This window comes from Pteropus medius, unplaced genomic scaffold (genome assembly GCF_902729225.1).
Source record: "Pteropus medius unplaced genomic scaffold, Ma_sr-lr_union100, whole genome shotgun sequence".
In the NCBI taxonomy this organism is placed as follows: Eukaryota; Metazoa; Chordata; class Mammalia; order Chiroptera; family Pteropodidae; genus Pteropus; species Pteropus medius.
The window spans coordinates 4,431,858-4,454,286 of record NW_024353908.1 but is presented as its reverse complement, the minus strand read 5'-3'; the positions used below and the strand labels follow the sequence as shown (position 1 = coordinate 4,454,286).

General features: G+C 38.0%; 2 protein-coding genes across 8 annotated transcripts in view; both read right to left on the bottom strand.

Annotated features, from left to right (window-relative positions):
• The window catches only part of FOXP1 (forkhead box P1), a 361,699-nt gene extending 351,985 nt beyond the window's left edge, over positions 1–9,714 (bottom strand). For 2 of the 3 annotated variants that reach the window (XM_039851681.1, XM_039851680.1), the window contains exon 1: positions 9,625–9,692. The gene's annotated coding sequence lies outside the window, so the exon portion shown is untranslated. Of the gene's footprint in view, positions 1–9,624 lie in introns of all 3 variants that reach the window. The other variant, XM_039851676.1, reaches the window with a different exon arrangement.
• Positions 9,625–22,429, bottom strand: part of EIF4E3 (eukaryotic translation initiation factor 4E family member 3) — a 337,156-nt gene continuing 324,351 nt past the window's right edge. For 4 of the 5 annotated variants that reach the window (XR_005650440.1, XR_005650443.1, XM_039851686.1 and 1 more), the window contains one exon: positions 9,669–9,714. The gene's annotated coding sequence lies outside the window, so the exon portion shown is untranslated. Of the gene's footprint in view, positions 9,715–22,429 lie in introns of all 5 variants that reach the window. The other variant, XM_039851696.1, reaches the window with a different exon arrangement.

Genomic DNA, 22,429 nt, shown 5'->3' with positions numbered 1-22,429 from the left:
TCCATGAAGGTCAGACTTCAGTAAGCATATTGAAAAAATAAATATTAAATTCATCAACTCCATTTATTCCAATGGTTGCAACACTGTACAGGGTCCTGGATGTTGGACCAGCTCTAAGAGCAGCTTTAGGAGTATGGGGATGGGAGATGTCAGTCTTTCCACCTTTCCAATCAATCTTCAACAAATACCGATTAAACACCTCCTAGGTGTCAGTTAATGAGGGGTGTGTGTGTGTGTGTGTGTGTGTGTGCGCGCACGTGTGCAGATGGGTGTGTGCATGCAGCCGGAAGGGAGTGAAAGGCGCGGTGCTATCTTTTGAATGCTAATGATATCTGATAGAATCTTCAGGGGAAATTAACACAAATTTCAGGGTTTGCTGGAGCTGAAAAGTTATTCTTGTGTTTACTTGTTTGTTCGTTTTCCACAAGGCTAAGGGTTATGTGCTAAGAAAAGAAAGAAGGGAGGCAGAGATGGCAATGGAGAAAGCAAGCAAGGTTTTGAAACCCCAACTGCCCTTAAGTGATGATGAACCATTAGACAAGAAAGAGAAGGGACTGCAAAAGCCCAATTTTATTTAATAACTGTCAATGCCTTCAGCTGTGAAAGAGAGCGAGTCTTAATGTAACCCGCTAATCCCTCCCAACACAGTCAAGATTCATTCCTACAAGTTAGTCCAGTATCAGAGGCTACTGTGGTTAGAACTGAATTATAACCATGTGCTACCACGCTAAAGCATGCTTAAATAAAAATGAGATGCATCCATCATATTTGTACAATACAGGGATTAAATGAGCTATAATTTTCAAGCTTTAAAGGAAAATTCCAAGCTTTTAAGTATATTCCTAGTTAAAGATAATGTGACGAATGTCATAATTAAAAAAAAAAACAGGAGGAAATAATTCTTTATCCTTTTAAAATTTTCCTTACAAAATGCATCATTTTAACCTACTGCATTTCAATATACTTATCCATAAATGTAAATTTGTTTTGATAAGATGAAGAGCCTTTTAATCCAAATTGCACAGTGATGCTTCCACACTGATCTGTTATAACTTAGTAATCAGAGTTAACAGACTGCCTAATTAACCAAGTCATCATTTGCCAAGATCCAAATATGGGATGAATTGTGGGCCAAGGAGAAAATATGATGGACATGAAAATTATTAATTCAGGGAAGCATTAAAAGCATGTGGAGTTAAAGTTCTTAGCTAAATCTCACCATTTTTATTAGCCTTGGTTTTTATAAGTAACATGTAAAAATAAAAGATATGTTATTCTTTGAAGAGTGTATGAAAAAACATTTTAAAACCAACTAGTTATTGATATAATTAAATTACTTTTTAAAGCCTTTGACAATCTCTGAGTTAAAAATCATAGATGCCCCCTGATAATGGTGACATCCACTGAGTGCTTACTAGGTATCAGCATCGTATTCACTGTTTCATATGATCAAGGTATTTATTCTCCACATGACCCCTAACCCTCTGGAAGGTGCTATTTTTATCTTCAGGTAGCAGATGAGAAAACCAAGGTTCAGAATATTTTTTTGCTTACAAGTATGTATGAATAAACAAATAATATCCAGCCCTTTCAAAATTCTTAGAGAAGTGTTATTAAGAATTCTACCATTCACTTCACCAAACTTTACCCATGGAAGCTTTATCCATTCATTTACTATGTACTTAGGAGATAGAAGACTAAGGTAACATGAAAGGTGCCATGTGGCTAACCTGTACAAAACTCTTTTATCATCACCTTACTATTTCTATCACTAACATCACTGACATATCCTAAAAGACACATATATTTTAACTGAGCTAAGATATTTTATGAGCCAATTTTCCTAAAAAATTCAAATCCAATTCCAAATACAGAGTTTAATCCAAGAAGAGATAGTAAGTCCACCAACCTGACCATTTTCCACATGGTTATTTGGCAACTCCTATTCATCCTCTGGGGCCCTAGCCAGGTCATTGCTTCTGTGAGGCCCTCCAATTCCCCTCCTCTCAACCACACACACACACACACACAATCTTTCAATATTCTTGTAGCTTCTCTATCACCATATTACAATTGATCTTTCTATCTACCTTGCAGATATTAAGTATGTTGACACCAAAGACCTTGCTTTAGCATCTAGAACAGTGACAGACGGTAGATGGATGGTTGGACAACAGGATAGACAGGGGGAGTGCAACAATGAATGAACTCCCGGCTCCTTGAGGACAGAGTCGTGGGTAGTATTCCTGAGGCACAGCCCACCTCCTAGATAGTGAATGTTACTGGAGATGTCTAAGTATTAGGCAGACACCTTCAAGGGGAAAATCTCAGAGGCTACACAATTGTGGGTTGCTGAGCTATGTGATATTTAAAGGTTCCTTCCAACCCTGTAATCCTGCATATTGACTGTGTATCAACTATGGTGCCTTACACATACACAATCTACCTTCCTAGAATTCTGACCCCTTCTTCTGAAACCAGCCCTTTTTTACCACCTCACCATTGTGTTGTGTAGGTTGAACACTACCATCCTTAAACACCATCCATGACTCTTATGACCCATCCCAAGCCACGCACACCTTTGCACTTCCCCCCTCCCAGTTTAGCTCCAGCCCCAGAGAGTCTTTCACTGATAGGTACATTGCACATCCCGGACTAATCACAACCAGAAAGATCCAAATTCTATGTTAGCTGCTAGAACTCATAGGAAAAGATTCCTTTCTGCTGAAGTTGTGATGCAAACAGATTCATGAATGGTTATCATGCCACAGCCTGGTAAATGCCTGCGTGAATGACTCCAGCACAGAGCACAGCACAGCCAAGAGACGGAAAGCACGACTTGATAGCATGGTATGAAGCCCTCGCTCCAAATGTCCCTGAAGTTTGTTCTACCATTCAACTTTTCAGAATCACCAGGTAATCACAGTTGACCCTTGAATAACATGGGTCGAACCATACATACACTTTTTCCCCCCAATAAATAAATACCTGTACTGTTTTTGATCCACAGCTCAGAGTCCATGGATGCAGAGGGCCAACTGTATGCATTGTTCTACACCATTTTTTATAGGGGCCTGAGCATCCACAGATTTTGGTATCCACGTGGCGTCCTGGAACCAATTCCCCACAGACACGGACAAATGACTTAAGTTTCTGGGGAGTCAAAACTTATACGTAAACTTTCAACTGCATGATGGGTCAGCAGCTCTAACCCCCATACTGTTCAAGGGTCAATGGTAATTCCTCTTTCTGTCTAAGCTGGTCAAAAGTAACCAGAGACTGAACAAATAAGTGGGCTCAGTATTTTAATGCACGGACACATTAAAAATGGTCTGCTATCTGTGTTAACAAGGAGATATTGATACTTGAAACCCTGTTAGTAAAAATTGTTTATTTGTGGTCTCTTACAAATTGCTTTTATATAGTTTTCAAGTATACATTTTACTATATATGCTTTTACAAACCTAATTTCATTTTTGAAGGTCAAAGTCCTTGGCATATAGCTTATGAATTTGTAATTCTACTAACCAAGTATCCAAAGGCCTTTTAATTTTGTTAACCAGTGCTACCTCTAAGTACCCCACATCTTCACCCGGGTAAATGAAAAGACTTCCAAGTAAACTTATTGCAAGAACTAAAGGGACATTATGAGCCTGCTAGCTGGGAAAATGCCCCAGGTACAGAACCACTGCTTTGGGAAGGAGACCTTCTCACTTGCTACACTTTTTCACACAGGTGATTGAGCGGAACAAATCAGTTGTTCGGTGGTCAAAGGCTAATATGAAATAAAATGAGGGCTACCGAAATGAGGTTAATTAGAATAATGTACCAGAGAAAAATGACTCAAAGATCTAGAGAAAATGTCTTAACAGGCATGTCCAACTAAAGATAGAAGAATGCCAATTAAATGGCTATCCTTGTTCCTAATCATATTGGGACATACTTTATTTTCCCATAGCTCTTGTACTAGCAAAAAAGAATCAAAGCATTTGAAAAACTCTAATAAGATCAAACAGGGCCTGCTAGATGGCATTAAAGTATAAAGACTCAACATGCAACATACAAGCAGTCCCAGAGTAAAAATGGATGCTAAGCAGAACAATATTTACAAATCAACACCCTAGGAAAATGTTTTCATGGTGAAGACCGTATGGCATAGTGGTTAGGAGCCATGGCACCAAGGGAAGGGTGTCTGAGTTCAACTCCCAGCTCTACTTCTAATAAGCAGAGAAGTCCGAATGAGTTATTTAACCTTGCTATGCCTCAGTTTCCTCATCTGTAAAGTGGATTTTTAGAATTGTACCTCTCTCATAGAGTTTTTGTGAGTTAATACATATCAAGTGGATTTGTGTCATGGTTAATAAATGATTTGGGACGGATATGGGCAAAGGCAAGCCACAGCCTCTCTTGATGAGAACACTTAGGGTAAAAGGTTTATTGATGGTCTATAAGAGCTGACATTGAGAAATTCAACCCCTAGCATATCTTAACCAGACTGGCCTTGGCACTGAGAGACTGCTACCCCAAACTGGACACAGACAATGCAGCAATATTTCAAACCCATAGAGAAAAACCTCGGAGAGAGCTCCTAATCTTCACCCTGATCCTCAAGCAGCAGCGTATTGAGAAGAGGGTGGCATGAGGGCTGCTCCAGGCTGCCAAGCCCCCTGTGTAAGATCCGCAATAAAGTCTTACAGTGTGTGGATCTGCTTCCTCTTCCGTGATTATTGTTTTGGTTTCTGAAATGGTGTTGGAAATGGGTGTTCCATGTTTTTAAAGATGTAAAACAAGCAGGTTTTTGGCCATTCTGAAGGCTGCAATGAGTCTAATAAAAGTTTTTTCATGAATTGTTTGTATCACTTGACTGAAATTTACTACTTTTAGCTTTTTCTTTACTAAAAAGTCTATTAGGAACCAAATGTGGTATCTTAAATTATATCTTAATCATATTCTTTTATTTATATAAGTCAAGAGAGTATAAATTGTAAGTTAATAAAATCAATGGCTCTTTTTTGTTTCTTAGATAAGTCTAGTTATTTCATTAATCATGAAAATAAGAATATTTACTTGATGTAGCTCATCTTTTACCACCAAAAAGTTATGAGATTTAAAGACAAAGTTCCTCTGTGCTTCAACTTTCACATAAATGCACAATGAACAACACATGTTGAGCACATGCATACTGAAACAACATGGCAATAATAATAGACCATCTTCCTTAGGCAGGTAAAAGAAATCAGAGCCAACAATGAAAGATATTTATATCTAACTCCTTTCAACCTATATAGACTTAAGTTGTCTTTCAACAACAACAAAAAAAGTATGTGAATCATCATTACACAATTTTTTTAAATATCAGAATTTATAAGAAATTTAAGACGTGGTCTATAGTGAAACAGAAGGTCAAACCAGCTCTGATTAATTTAAGGACAAAACATATCCCAGCCAGGTGGCTTAAGGACAGTACAACACTCTAAATTCTGAATTTCTAAGGTTTTGTGGATGTTGGTCAGGCTCCAAACATTGAGCTATCCCAGCATTGGAGGTTTAGCACATATTTTCTGAAATAAGTCATAAACAGCCAACAGGTCAACAGCAAATATAAAAGAGATCATCCCTACTTGCTCATTTTGTATTTTTTTTTTTTTTAGATTTAAAGTGAATTCAGTACATGAAACATAAGCAAATACAATAGAGAATCAAAGCTCTTCACCATGTTTACCACTTTAAAATGAAGATTGCAAGAAAGTGCAATATAAGTTTTGTCAGTATAACTGCAAATACCTTTTGCTGGTCTTTTTGAATCAACAGCACAGTTATTGTTCCAGACCCTGTGCACAGCACTGTACACAGCATTGTACACATATCATCTCATTTAATCCTTAAAATAACACTATGGGCTATTACCCAGGTAATGCTATTACCCCTGACTCAGATAAATAAACTGAGGCCCAGAGAAAGAAAGTCATTTGCCCAAGGATAAAGAGCCAGTGCTGAGATTTGAGCTTGGAATCCAGTCATTAATTACCCTGTACCACCCACAATACGTGTTGACCCAAATGGTAAATGACTCTATCTTCATGGGAAAGATGATGTATAACCCTCTCTGGATGAGCCATATGGGGTGTCAAACACATGTGCAGTGTATAGTGGAAACTTCTCAGAGAAAACCCTATTTCTATAAGGTGAAGTGTACAGTTTTATTTCTTCTCTTACTCTCTCACCCAGATGCAGTTCTCTTAGGTACCATGAAAATACAGAAATTCACAGGAAAATGGCCAAATGTATTCTGTCTGTGATCATGCCTACTATACTCTAGGCATTGCCAGCCAGAAAAAAAGCCATGCTGGATCAGACAGACCTATCCCCTGCTTATTACCTGGTAAATAGGAATATTCAGTGAGCGACAGAAGCTGCAATAAATGCAACAAAGAGGAGGCTTGGATAGCTCTAATAATGAGAAGGGGGAGGAGGTAAATCTCCCTTAATGTGGGTAAGTCAGGGAAGGCCTCTCTAACTAAGCATTAAGGGGTGAGAAAGAGTGAGCCCTGTGAAATAACAGAAATTGTTCCAGGCAGAGAATACCATGGTCCAAAGGTAAGAAAGGTTTTAAGCTATTTGAACATGGACACGGTATCTAAATAAAAATATTTGAAACTATGTAGCGAAAGTTTCCAAAAGTCTTTTGAACACGCAAGATCTTCAAGTAGCTACCTCCACAGAGTCAACTACCTAATGAAAACAAAGCTTATGTTAAACATTCTTTTCTAAAATTCATCTATTTTAAAAAAAATTTTAATTGTGGTAAAATACACATAACATAAAATGTATCACTTTAAATATTTTTAAGCGTACCACTGAGCACTGTTAAATAACCTTTACATCGTTCTGCAACCAATCTCCAGAACTCTTTTCATTTTGTTACACTTAAGCAGACTCTTGATGGGCACCAATGAAGTCTGGGGGTCAATCCCCCCAAGCCCATCAACTCTGTAATATAGGGTCACAGTTAATGAAATCACTGCAGGCTCCTATAAATAGATGGTATAACTTGACCCATCTTCACCTGACAGTGCTCAAAAACTCAACAGATGGCCATAGTCACGTGGTTGCTACCACTTCTCAATCTTTGGGACACATCACCAACTGGGCCACCCATGGGCGCTGCTGACAATCTCTGCCGCAGTCATACAGCAGCTTCTGTGTGCAGATGACACTGTTCTTTCAGGGCCATTCCCAAGAAGATCTGTGGGGGACCAGGGCTTACTGTGCCGACTCAGCACAGAGGCAGGAACTGGGATGAGGTGGGGAGATCAACATCATGTAGCATCAGCCTGCATGAGTGAAACCCTACAGAGTTTCAGATTATCATCAGCAATTCTGACTTGAAAGTAGTTAGTGAATTCTGCTTGCTAGGCAGGCCCATTGTCTGAGTAAGTAAAAAAAAAAAAACAGAAATAAAAAAAGAACTGCACCTCTCTTGGGAGAAATTGTCAAAATGGGACCCAGAGATCTAAGTCCTGTTAGCAGGCTGTCTGGTGATATACATAGTTGCGATGTCCCTAAGGATGGGCATCAAAGCCGCCTCCTAAGGCTCTACTTAAATACAAGGGAAGTTGGGGCGAGAAGTAACAGACTGTGAAATATACATCATCTACCAGTAAAAAAACAACCAATGAAACAGCCACAGGATGGTAAAAACTCCTTGAGAACAGGGATTTCTACCACATTACCTGCAGTGTGTAGCACAATGCTGGCATTTACTACCTACCAGGATCTATGCTAAGCTCTTTACAAGCATCATTTCACTAACTCTTTTCAGGGAGCTAACTACTATTTTTATCCCCGTTTCCCAGCAAGGAGGCCGTGGCCCAGAAAGGTTAAGTAACTTGCCCAGGGTCACTCAGCCAGTAAGGGTCACTCAAAAGGTGGAATTTGAATCTAAGCTGATTTAACTTCAAAGTAATTACTCTTAACCATACTGTTAACCATATATGGATATAGCAGGCATTCAACAAATGTTTGTGAATGCATCAACTACTATGTTTCCTGAGCATCTATCACAGGCTGGTACAGACAGAGAACCTGATTTGAAGCTTAGGGCAGTCTCATTCTACTCATTCTATGAGATGAAAATTTTCACAAGAATAATGTATGAGCCAATCTGAAATACAGAAACTGGACAGGTGCGAGTCACTTTCCCCCTTCTTCCAAGCTGAGCTTTTGGCAGAGATAGAGGGAGCAGCAAACCACAGAGATACAGAGTGGAGAACACTGCCCAGTCTTTGAGGACAGTGCAAAAGCCACCAGCAAATACCCATGCACATACTTGGAAGAACAGAATTGGATGTGAGCTTGCATGTCGCTAGGACCTCATGCTGGTACTCAAGCTTTAACAAAAGCATATATCCAGAGGAAAGAAAATCCAATAAAAGACTATATTACTATCTATATTACTAGAAAATTCATGATTCGGATTCTGATTACCCTTCTATTCGCCAAGCTGTTTAAGTATGACTTTCTTTCTTCATTATCACTACTAGTCCAGAAGCATATTTGCTGAGCCTGTCTCTATGTTTTGACACGCAAGACTTGTGAAATTCAAACATACTTGTAGACATCGAAAGCATTATTATTTATTAAGGCCTATATTAAAGGTGAAAGATCTTAAAACACTCTCAGATTCTGATGATTAAAGGAAATTTAATCATTCTTCATTGGCATTTGATCTTTAGCCTGCCAAAATCTACCCGTTGATCCCTTCTCATCCATATTTGATGCTAAAAAGACATTTCAACAGCTTGTCCATCAACTCTTAAACAGAAGGAATGTACAGACAAACCACATTACTCAGAAAATAAAAGAGCCTTCCCCCACACTCATTTAGCTCACGAAAGTCCAATGTGTAAAGAAGCATACTCCACTAGGTGAGCCAGAATGACTGTGCAGAGCCATTCATTACATTTGTAAAGAGTTTCAAAAATCTCAAAGTGCTTTCACATACAGTATAACTTGTTTCATTCTTATGACTATACCCTGCGCTGTACTAAGGGTAGATAGCTTTTATTCCAATTTCGTCTTGATAACTGGTTTGCTCAAGCTCAGAGGGACTGATACCCAGCGAGGTATCCTGTTTACAGGTCATATGTCCTCCTTCAATGCATTAGATCAAGGGTTAGCAAATTACACCTTTCAGGCCAAATATGGCCCACTGCCTGTTTTTGTAAATAAAGTTTTATTGGAACAGTCGTGCCCATTTGTTTACATAGTGTCTATGTCTACTTTTTTGCTACATCCACAGAGCTGACTAGTTGCATACAAAGACTGTATGGCCCATAAGGTTGAAAATATTTATATCTGGCCTTTTACAGACAAAATCTGCCAACCCTGCATTAATTAGATCAGCTTTCCACAAATACGATCCAAGTTATGGATCCTACTCTTGAAAGCCATAAAGCTGTCACGGAGCACAAGAGACCTTCTTCTGCTAGCTTTGGAATTCATGCTTGATAACGGAACATTCCTTTATCTTCCCAGTGATTACTGTATCCACTGCTATGTAACCTGCAAAGGTGGATGGCAATTTTAAGTAGTAAACAATGTTAGTGTTTTTTTGCCTCTTACCTTTTAATGTGCCTCACAGCCATAAAAAGCCTGGGGGTTACTGGTTGGGGGCATGCATAATGCCACAGGACTGCAACACACAGAGGGACACTGAAAGCAAAAAGAAGAGGATAATTGAAGGAGCAAACTGTGTTGCTTCACAATTTGTATACATCTCTCTCTCTCTCTCTCTCTCTCTCTCTCTCTCTCTATATATATATATATACACACACACATATGAAATAATACGTATGTAATATGTGCAATACATGTAATAAATATGTGTAATATGTATATATAATAGGTGTATATAAGCATCTATTTTGTCCTTTTCTTTCTAGAATCAGTATTTCACTAGCTCATAACCTGAGTTCAGAATTAAGAATTATAGAATGATAACGGGATACAAAATGTCATATAGCCAAGTAAAACTGCACTCTTGATGGCACTATCATTCACTTAGAAAGTGTGGCTCCTTTAACTTCCATTATTTCTTATTTTTTTAAGATAAATTCTCATAATTACAATGTTATCTCATCCTGAGAAATAAGAGCAAGACGATCCATAAATCAAAATGATGATTTTGCTTTGGGTTTTGGTCATTTAGTCTCATTTAGCAGAAGTGATGGGAGGAAATACATACATATGCACACAGGTGGGAATGCACACTCACATGCACAAAATCATACTTGCCACAGTTTACACTTCTTTTACCAGGTAGATTTAAAATACAGAAGGAAGTTGTGACACAGCCTTCTCATGCAAACAGGCAGCCTGTGCATGTGTTCATGTGCTGAGGCTGAGAGCTTTCGTGTCTTAGTTGGGTTATTAGAATATTTACCAAATCCAATTCCAAGTAAGCTGAAGTTGCTGACACTAAGGCAACTCATCCTCAAGTAGTTTCAGGACGTTTTTGTGATTAGCAGCCAGTAGCAAGGGTTTTGCATGTCAGGCCTTTTCTGCATAGATCCTTAAATGATAATGCCACCTATACAGCCCTCGAGATGACGGAAGGGACTCTGTAATATGGGGAAATGGAACTACAGAATGAGTAGAAAGCATGAGCTCTTCAGTGTGTGTGTGTGGGGGGGAGGGTAGGAGGTTGTCCTCTTTCAACAGTAAATGCAGACAAAACTCCATGAATGTAACTATGTTCTAATCAGACAGAGAAGTTGAAACCGAAAAAGAGATGTATGAAGTTTTATGATTTGAATAGTCATGTACCTCCGGAAACTATGTGGGTTGTCTGTCTACCAGAGCTCAGAAGAGGGTTAAGAGGTGGTTCTCCCAGTGGGTGCCTCTTCTTGATAAGAGATGAACTCAGGCCAGATTGGTCCACAGTATGTTTTCTAGGTATTGGTTATCTGTGTGAGTGTAAACTGTGTTTGCCAAATATATTACAACTTAAGAATCTTTATTCTTACGAGTGTAACATGCTGTTAGCATTATTCCTCTTCAACACAGCAGCTTAAGGGTATGATAAGAATGTATCAAAAATATTTTTAAAGATAATTTCAGTTGGCAAAGGATGTACTTGATCGAACTTAATTGGTGAACTCATTAATGAGCAACTGCCACCACAAGAAAGAGGACCATTGTCATCAACTTATCAGAGCAATGAGATAACAAAGTTAATTATATTGCTTTCAATGGATTTACACTTGCTTCCCTTTAGAGTCTACAGTTTCCAAACATTTGTTCTGACACTCTAGGTTTTTGTTTCTCTCAACGAAAAAACTATCAGCTGTGGGCTCCTCAAGGAAAACTCGGTAGATCATAGCCCTAACATCAGCGCAAAGCAATTGGAAAACTTTTCCACCCTTTATTATCTACTTGTAAAATGTTATAAGCCTGTAAACTAGTAAATTTATGAGCCACATTAATAATTTACTTACACTTGATCGCAGGTTTCACAAACATGGTTTCCAGGGATGTAGAGCATAATTTGTAGGTCTGGCTTCTCTCCTAAGGGGGCACTAACTAATTTGACACAGTAACATGACATTGATGGTGGGGCACACTAATGACCATACTCCAAGATGTGGCTGTCAGCCTGTCGTTCTAGTGAGAAGCCAACTTGCTTTCACTGCTGCTCAGTACATGATGCTCAACTAATTATTCAGACAGCAACATGAATGAGAACACTCGTGTTTATTTTCAACATACTAACCAGTGCTTAGCTTCCTGTTTGTCTGATACGGTCACTGATTAAAATGCGTTTCATGAATAGTAAGTTTGAATGCTACTCTAACAAAAAAGCACTGGAGAAAAATAAGCAACAGCTTATTGGAAAACCATCCTCATCAACTTGCTTTATGCCTCAAATATTGTAAAGGACAAAGTAACAGGTAGTACGAAATGCCGTGAGTACTAAGAAAAGTGAAAGGAATATTTTTAATCCATATATCCATGGACAATCCTGACTTCTCAGCAAGGCAACTGGATCACAATGTGGTCAAGAGCAATTTCCATCTCAAATAAACTTTACTAACTTCATGATGTTAAATAAAGATTTTTTTGAGTTAGTTTTTCCATGGAATGACCAAAAGCTTTGTTTGCTTTAATGTGCTTTTTTTCCAAATCTATTGTAAAACTGTACTACCACGGGTTTTTAAAAAGTGTTCTTTAATATCCTCTTATACATCTTGTTTCTACTCTACTAAATCTTGCAATCAAGTTCCTTCTACTTTAAATTACATTTCTATTTTGGTATGATAAATTTTGTCCTTCATTTTATGTAATTATAATCCTAAAATATTCATATAATGATAATGTAAAATGAATAAATTTTTTAAAAAAGGTGTGCTTAGATCTATTAGAGGTATTGGAAAAGTGAAAAAACTCCTGATGTGATTTATTGTAAAATGTCCACTTTGAATTAAATAACAGTGGTGATAGTTTAACAAATGTTCTATTTGACATAATTAATGAATTCTACTTAATAACATGTATGAATTCTGATTTTAAAGGACAGAAAGAAATAAATATGAGTCCACATAGACCACTTTGGGAATGAAAATATCATTGCAAGCACATTTCTTAAGTATGTAGTTCCACCCTACAATAGATCTGTGACTTTAGAGTGCCAAAATATGTAAATGGCATACAATGTATGGTTGGCAGATTCAGATCTCAGGCTAATTTTTACAGTATATTTATACAAGTATACAGATTAATTGTCCCAACCCAGTATTACTGTCTCCAAATGCTGCTATTCCCATTGGTATCTGTTATAGACCATATTATTGACATCTCTGTGCAATTTATGTATGGTAAGCATTTGTCCTCCATAATAATATAAAAAGATACAGTCAACCTGTGGGAGACTGGCTCATCGAATCCACTTCTTTTTCCTGGGCACACAGCTGGGACGTATTTCCCAGCCTCCCTTGCAGTTAACTGGGGCCTTATGACTGAGTTCTGGCTAAATAGATGGAAGTGGGTATGTTACTTTCATTCTGACCCTGAACCCTCCTGAACCATTCCTAATGCCCCTCTCTTCCCCTGATTGTGTGCCACAGGTCCAGTGAATAACTCTTAGTTTTTGTAGACAGTGGAGTCACTGGATGGAACAAGCCAAGGTCCCCAAAACATCACATGGAGCAGAGCCACGATCCCTTGTTCCCCCACCAGCCAGCACTAGACTGTTGGGTGCTTAAGAAATAAACCCGCACTGAGGTAAGCCTCTGAGACTCAGGAATGTTTGTTACAATTGCCAGTTATCTCTTACCCAATACCCAGACCTTTCAAAATCCCTGGCTCCAAAGTTACACTTGAAACTCCGGGCCATCATACATAAGCAGAAATACTGTAAATTTGGGGAAATCTTTGAACATTTTATAGTTGTGATTATTTTTGCTCCTCTGATTAAGCTAAGCGTAAAAAAGAGAAAGGGAATCGACAGCTAACGTATCCCCGAAATGTGTGAGCTGTATCTTTTCTTATTTAATCACCATATAGCTCTGTGAAGAGGTCTGATTCCCATTTTATGGATGAGAATACTGAGCCTCTCATAAGTGAAATATAAGCAAATGCCATGAAACGTATATCCAGGTGACATTTTCCTAGTTGAATCCCCTTGACTTTTAATATCCAAATTTTATAGAAAACGCTTATTTCTAAATCAAACATTCTTGGCTTATAAAAGAAACATTTCTATTACACTATCCAAAATTTAATACATTTTTAATAAAATGTGAGGGGAAAGTGTCAAGTTACAATATAATTGGTAGCATGTCAGAAACTTCTGCAGAGGTTTTGAAAAGCCAGCAATAAAGGCAATGTATCTCAGATGTTCTTGGTAATTAAAAAAAAGCCACATTTCACAAAAAATGTATGTTAAAACTATATTATTTGTTGAATAACTAATGTTTTAGATATTTACATTCCGAATGTGACGGTTGTTGACTACATATAAGGCATTTTACTACACTTTAGAATAATGGTTGACAAACTTTTTCTGAAAAGGGCAAGTGATATTTTAGACTTTGCAGCCATAAATTCTCTATTACAACTCCTCAACTTTGCCACTGTAGTAGGGAAAAAAATCATAGGCGATAAGTAAACAAATGGGTATTGTGTTCTGATAAAACTTTACTTACAAAAACAGGTGGTGGGCCAGATTTGGCCAGAGGGCCATACTTTGCCAATTTCTGTTTTAAGAAATTGATCGGAGGTTTCGTATACTGACATATAACACATGATTTCTCCTACGTAAAATAATGGGAATATAAGATCTGGTTAGCATTTTTACCCAGGATATCTGAGTGCCAGAAATGGATTATTGATGTTCTGGGAGAGTAGCCTTAATATGCCATGGTGCAAGAGCTAGACAGCTGTCAGCACTCAGCTTCCGTCTGAGGTCTCACTCCACTGCCCTGTTTGTCCCCCTATGTCATGCCACCTTTCAAAGGCCTCATGTGTCCATATAAAGCACTTAAAGACATCCCATTCCATGTTGAACAAGAATCTAAATAGTGTAACAACAAAAAAAAAAGCTGATGATTTTTCTTAGCCAACACAGTGAAGTCCCTGAGTTAAAGTAATACAGGTAACAGTTACCTTATATTACAATGACTGTATATTAAGACTTTCTTTTTTTTAAAAAAAAAAAAAAAAAAGAAAGCAAAATAAATAATATATAGATTTAAAATGTCACTGAGTGCTAGGAAGAAGAAATGACCACCTCTGAAAGTTTCTAAATCAAACATGAAGTCTCCTTATTTGAGAACCAAACAGCTTTCTTGGACTTAGAGGATATTCTCTGTTAACCAAATTCAGAGTAGGGGCTAAGTGTCCAATGATGGAATATGCGAGAAATAATGTAGCAAATATATTATACCATTCTTCTCTCAAGAATGTAAAGTTGTTGTAACAAGGTTTAGTTCACTTTTTTTTTTTTTGGATGGCAAAATTCAGAGACATATACACACAGAGAGATGTTTTTGAAAATAATCTCAGTTCCTCATTAATGTTTTATTACAATAGTTAAGAGTATAAGATGGTTTGAGACATAAAATGGATAAATTTTATGAATCTGTTTGACCTAAAACGTCAATCAAAAAAGAACAAAAGGAAGAAAATAATAGTCCAGTCTGAAAAGAAATATTTTATAATCATTAAAAATGATACTGGAAATGGGGAAATATGTTTTATAATATGACATAAAATAAGCAAGACTAAAAAAACTACCTACAATAGATCCACAAATGTATAAAACTATGTGTCAATAAGGAAAAGAAAAATAAAATGAGATTATCCTTGAAGCAATTAAATGGTCCACCTTTCTTTTTAAAAGTCCTCTTAATAAGATTCAATACATAAATTTTTATACTTCAAGCATTTAAAAATATAATAATTTTGTTTATACTTTGAGCCTTTAAAAAATTAAATAATTTAAAGAAGTTGATTGCTTGCTGATTATAGCTGTAAATAAATTGTTTGATGCAAAAATATACTTTCTCCTCTCCTTTTTCCATGATGGCACAATAATTTGTGATCCTCATTCATCAGTTTTCTCTGTGTCCATCTCTCCTCTCTCTCCTCTCTCTCTCTCTCTCTCTCTCTCACACACACACACACACACACACACACACACACACACACACACTTGCTTGGATACTTTTGGTGGCTCCCCAGCACTCTGAGGACAAAGATCAAAACCTTCCTTGGCCCTTACATGGCCTTCATGTTCTGGCTGCTGCAGATCTCTTCAGCTTTCAGCTCAACTACACATCTCCACTGGCCCCACGAAGCTTCTCACTGAGATTCTGTACCAAACTGGAAGAATTGCAAGAAGGGAGACTGATGGAGATACGAAGATTTCAGCTCTTTCCTGAGAACTATTATGGTCAACATGACAGTTGAGGAAGAAACATATCTTTCTTTTTTTAAAAAAAAAAAAATAGGGCATCATAAAGTAAACACTTTATTATATATTTTCTTCCACTTAATGTATCATGAAAAATTTCCCACATTGTCTTCTGGATAAAAATAAACTGAGATTAGTACACACACACACACAAAATAAAGTCTTAAAAGCAACTTCAGTTTTCTCCTTAAGACATAATAATTAACCCACAGGTCCTCTGCAAGCCCGTAATAATGGCAAGTGGGAAGATTTAGATAGTCCTCACCAGCAGTGAATGCTTTTCTCTAAACTTGTCTGATCCAGCAGCAGAAGAGAAAAATAGGGTCAACTGCAGAACACAAACAGGTCTCACCATATGAAAGACAATCTGTGTGTAGTCAGACTAATTCACCACTCAGGGTAGAATATTTCATTTTATGGTAGAAGGAATGCAAGCTACGGCTAGCTCATCAACAAATCGTCCTGTACAATCCCAGAGAAAGATGGGCTCTTAGTTGGGATTTAAATGAAAGACATCTCCTTCTGACATGTAAAAATTAAGGGCCTCTGAGGGATATCACTCTTCTTGATCTCTGAGAGAACTAAGGTATTTATTGATGAGCAAGCTATTAAAACAGGAGATAATATGCTTCATTTTGATCAAACCTCAGTGGCTGAAAGCAAAGTAACATATTTCTTGAGGACTACCACATGATAACTAATTCCATTTCATTTTCTTCTTCCTGGGCCCACAGGGATTACACTGACCATTTTCCCTGGCATTTAGGTTGGGACTATGTGGCTGTTTTCTAAACAATGAGATGTGAGCAGAAACAGGTACACTACTTCGAAGCACACACACACACACACACACACACACACACACAAACGATGCTCCCTATTGCTGACTAATATAGTTTACACCTTATTATAGTCTTCATTAGGATCTACCTTGAATAAGTACTTATTGTTGGCTTGGTCTCCACTTCTCTCATCTTGATCCCATGGGACCATGTCTTAATGTTTTGTTTATCTCCTTTTTAGAAAAGACCCATCACGATGCCTTTCGCTAATCAGTTAAACAGAGTGACAGATAGTTAATCACTAAGAGAAGAAGCATACACTTCACAGTTACTTTTCAGCAGTTACCTCAGGCCAGACACTGTGTTTGAAGCTGAGCACAGCTTGGGATTGAGACAAACGAGGCCTCTGTCTTCATGAGGACTACAGTCTACCAAGAAACACCAACACAAACACCTGGGAATGATTAACAACAGATATGACCCAACCACGAGAGGTCAGGATTCATGGAATAAATGATCGGTAAGCCTAAGACATTAAAGGTGAGCAAGACTGAGCCAGGTTAGACAGGCTGGGTAGAGGTGAGGAGAACAATCCTAGGGATCCTCCAATGGCAGAGTCTCCAGTGCCACTCTTGGTCAAAAAGATATGAGAAAGCACAAATACCGGACCCGAAAATAATCAGTCTTCTGCCTTCTACAATGACTTTTAAAATATAACTTGGGAGCATCGGGACTTCCAAACCCCAAACAAGGCCAAATACGTTGAGAAATAGAGAAATAAAAGAATGCTATTACCCTCTGCTAAGTGTCTCAATGGTGTAACTTAACACAAAACACTTGTTTTTCTACCACTGCCAGGGAGAAAGGAGTGGGTTATTCACACTAAGAATTGTTTTTCTAAATCATCTGAGAAAACAGTAGCAAGTGAAACAAGGCAGTCTCAGTTCACAAACCACAGCACTATTCCTTTTTAAAAGTCCATCCACCTCCTCCTTTATAAACATAATTAACCATCAAAAAAAAAAAAAGTGGATTTTGTTTATTCTTTAACTCAATAAACCCATGAGGAAATAGCACTAAAATAGGGTCAAGAAACCAGGTTCCCATCAGCACTGGATCATCACTTAGCTGTAGCCTTTTGCTGAGTCCCCTAATCTGTAGAATGAGAACAGTGAGTTGAGAGAACTGGAAAGTCCTTTCTGGCACTAATACCTCATAAAGGGGTTCTCAAACTCGCATACTCATCAGAATCACCAGGAAAGCTTGTTAAAACAGGATTGCTGGGCCCTAACCCCAGAGTTTCTGATTCACTAAGGCTTTGATAAGGGCAGAAAATTTACATTTTCTATCTAGGTGATGCTGTTGCCGCTGAAGGTTCAGCTGACATTTGAAGACCGTGCGCCGAACTGCTCTTCCAAACTCCTGTCTGTGTGCAACCGCATGCCACCCCAGTCAGAAGTGGGTCTTCTCCCAATCAGGACCATGAGCCTGTCTCGGGCATGCCTTCTTCCAGGGTTCCTTGCCCAACCTCAGAGGACCAGGGCCTTATCTTTTCTCCCAAGGAAGTCTACTCTCAGCAAAGCTCTTCAATCCATTCCCCAACAGCCACTCGTGTGGTTTATTCTGATGCCTAAATCATAAGTGGCTGCCTTTGAGTGCTTCACACTAGTCTCAGAATAAGACCCAACCCTAGGTGACATTACTTACGCAAGGCCCTGCTCACAACTCCAACCTCTCCTGCACCCACTCACCCACCCACCCCCAGTCCCCACTAACTGCTTCTAGCCACACAGGTCTTTCTGCTCCCACACCATACTCATTCCTAACTCTAAGGCTTGGTTGGCTTCCATCATTTGCTCTACCTGAAAAGTTCTTCCGCCCTCTCTTTGTAAATGAAGAGCATTCTTTTATTTTATTTTATTATTAGTTTCGAGTATAAAGTAAATTGGTTAGACATTTATATAGTTTATAAAACAATCCCCTAATTGCTCTTTCTCTCCTCTGGCTCTCCATCTAGCCATTATATTAATGCTGACTGCATTCTCTATACTATGCTCCTCGTTCCCATGACCATCTATCAACTACTAATTTGTACTTCTTTAACCCTTTAACCCTTTCTCCCAGCCCTCCAAACCCCCTCCCCTCTGGCTGTCATCAGATTGTCCTCTATATTTGTGAGTCTGTTTTAGATTAGTTTGTTTCTATTCCTTAGATTCTGCATATCAGTGAAATCATATGCTATTTATCTTTCTCTGTCTGACATTTCACTCAGTATAATCACCTCTAGGTCTATCCATGCCATTGCAAATGGTAGTCTATCCATGTCATTGCAAATGGTAGGATTTCATTTTTTTTTAATGGCTGAGTAATATTCCATTGTATATATGAACCATAACTTCTTTATCCAATCTTCTGCTGATGGGCATTTAGGTTGCTTCCATATCTTGGCTATTGTAAATTGTGCTGCCATGAACATGGGGGTGCATAGATCTTTATGAATTATCGTTTTGGTTTTCTTTGGGTAAATACCCAGAAGTACAATTGCTGGGTCAAAAGGTATATCCGTTTTTAATTTTTTGAGACATTCCAGATTGTTTTCCAGAGTGGTTATACCAATTTGCAATCCCACCAACAGTGTATGAGGGTCCCCTTTCCTTCACATCCTTGCCAACACTTGCTCTTTGATTTATTGATGACAGATAATCTGACAGGTGTGAGGTGTTATCTCATTGTGATTTTAATGTGTGTTTCTCTGATGATTAGTGACCTTGAGCATCTTTTCATATATCTATTGACCATCTGTATTTCCTCTTCGAAGAAATGTCTAAGTCTTCCGCCCATTTTTTAATAGGATTGTTTGTTTTTTTGTCGTTGAGTTGTATGAGTTCTTTATATATTTTGGATATTAACCTCTTAGCAAATGTATCATAAGCGAATATCTTCTCCCATTCAGTTGGCTGTCTTTTCATTTTGATGATAGTTTCCTTTGCCATGCAAAAATTTTTTAGTTTGATGTAATCTCATTTGTTTATTTTTCCTTTTGTTTCCCTTGCCCAAGAAGATATGTCTGAAAAGAAATTACTAGCAGCAATATCAGAGAGATTATGCCCATGTTTTCTTCTAGAAGTTTTATAGTTTCAGGCCTTTTATTTAAGTCTTTAATCCATTCTGAGTCTATTCTTGTATACGGTATAAGAAGGTGGTTTTTTTTTTTTTTTTGCATGTATCGGTCCAATTTTGCCAACACTGTTTATGAAGAGCATTCTTAACCTTTAGATCTTAAGTCAAAGCCATCTCTTCTATGATGCCTTCCCTGACTGAACTATCTATGTGACCTTCCCAAGGTATGCACTGTAGACTATTTTCTTCATGCATTTCCATTATATGTAAATACACTGCTCCTTCATTTCACTATTTACTCTCTCTGCTTCTCTCTACTTAAAGGCAAACTTCACAAGAACAGGATCTGTAGTCACTATGTGTGCCTCCCCCTGCTATATACAGAGCAAGGACTGTCATACACAGTAGGCACTCAATTACCTGGATGCATGAATGACTAAATTAAATAATTCTATGCTAGTCTTCAATTAAAAAAAAAAAAATCTTAAGAAAAGGAAAACCCAATAACCATAAGTTACAATACCACAAGTTACAGAGCCCTAAATGATTTGCAATGATTATCATTTAGGGCTTTGCAATGACATGTAACAAGAGGAAAGTTATAGGAATGAAGCGACTATGCCAGGATTTCAGGCATCAGAAACTGAAGTGAAGTCAATGGCTAGTGGAGATCCCCCTCGTACATCTCAAATCACCTCCAAGAGGCTCACCCAATCCTCTACAAGCCATTTCACAGAGTTTATGTAAGGTTCTATGCATAACCCTCGATGTCTTAAACTTCTTTCTGGTGCCACTGTGCTCCTGCTGCCAGGTGAAAGGGGAAAGTAGGTACTAGAGTTCTTTGCAAGCTAAGCTCCTCTTACCCTGGACGACTCAGAAAAACCACTTGCAAGTAGTATATGTTAACCACAGTTTGTAATTTTGTCACAGGTGTTTGACTAAAAAGGGGACAGAGCCTTTTAAGATAGCCTGCCTCTATTATGTCATTGTGTATATTCCATACCACAACTAAAAGCTAACAAAATCCTTTCTTTCTATACCATGGCAACCAGGAGAGGGAATGCTGCATAATTTTTCCAGGGGCATCCTATATGTTCACAAATGTTCACGCCTTTACAAAAAACATGTTAAGTAGAATTTTAACACACTTACCAGAAAAGCTGACACTAGTATACTGGAGAGGAAATCAAATGACATGAGTTGTACCTGGCGGTTCAACAGAATATAGGATAAATATTCTTCATAAGGCAGCCAAAGCATTGGTTAGAAGTTCAAATGAGGGAGATGAAGTTAATGAATATTCAAAATATACTATACCAAATGATTTTTCTATAATCATTTTTTAAACTCATTAAAATGAACAAAGATTTTAGCAGCCTGGTGGGATGAAATCCAGTGGCAGTTATGGTTTGGACACTAATTTCTTACTGTGTGGTCTTAGAAAAGTCACTCCCAATCTCTGAAACATATTATAAGAAGAAGGTTTAGTGGGTTCAATTATTTCAAAGGTTCCTTCCAGTCCACACATTCTTTGAATCTATGAACATTTCCAGACTTGCATCTTAGGTGGACAGACACAAAGAAAAGGGTGCACCCACCTCTACCCTGCTCATCATAAAACAAACATGAGAGCTACCATCCTTTATCAAAAGCTAAGGTGTGGGGTGGCTATACTCTGCATCTATCCAAATAAAGTTATGTTTCCATGTACCGCGGGAGGGTGAGTTGATGTAGTAATTACCTGTTACTCTTGACAAGTAAGGTAATTAATGTAGCAAAATACCACTGCAATGTGTGTAAATTTAGACCACCATAATTAAAACACCCGTCTGTTCAACAAACTGTTCAATTAAGAAAAAATATTGACGGTGTACATTTTTTGAAATTAAAAAACGCATGGAATAAATGAATCTCCCTTGGTTGACATCCATTTCTAGAATGCTTTCTCAGCAGGCAACATCCATAATGTAGTAACTCCCACTAAACACCAAAGTATTTTTGTATGTATACTATTAATACAAGGGTCTCTTGTGGAGTATTTTATTTAGCATTCTCAGCATTCTCATTCTATAAAACATACACCAGTCAGAAAATGAACTCAAGGAGTACCTGAACCCCAAAACTACAGCAAGTAGCAAAAAACTGAAAAGTTATTACTGTGCAACTATCTAAGTAACAAGGCTGTTGTCAAGTATCACAACCTGAAAGTACTATTATCTATTTGCTAATTCTAAAGAGCTAGAGAAACTAAAATCACTGCGGGCTGCCCTGGTATTCTTTGCATAGAGGCAACGGTATCAAAGTTGGTTTTTTCCTGTGTCTCCAGGTCATTTTTCAGAGCCAAAGCTTGACATGTTAAAACAAGAAGGCTACCTGGTCTTTTACTTGAAGTAACACTTATCTCCTTGCTAATCTGCTTTAGAGAAATCTCTAGCCTTGTCAAGAGCCAAATGCCCAAAGAAAAGTAAACCCCAGAACTGCCATAAGACTGCAAGAAAAAGAATTCAACAGTTACCAAATTAGGGAAAAAGCAATTACCTCTAAATCTGTTCTC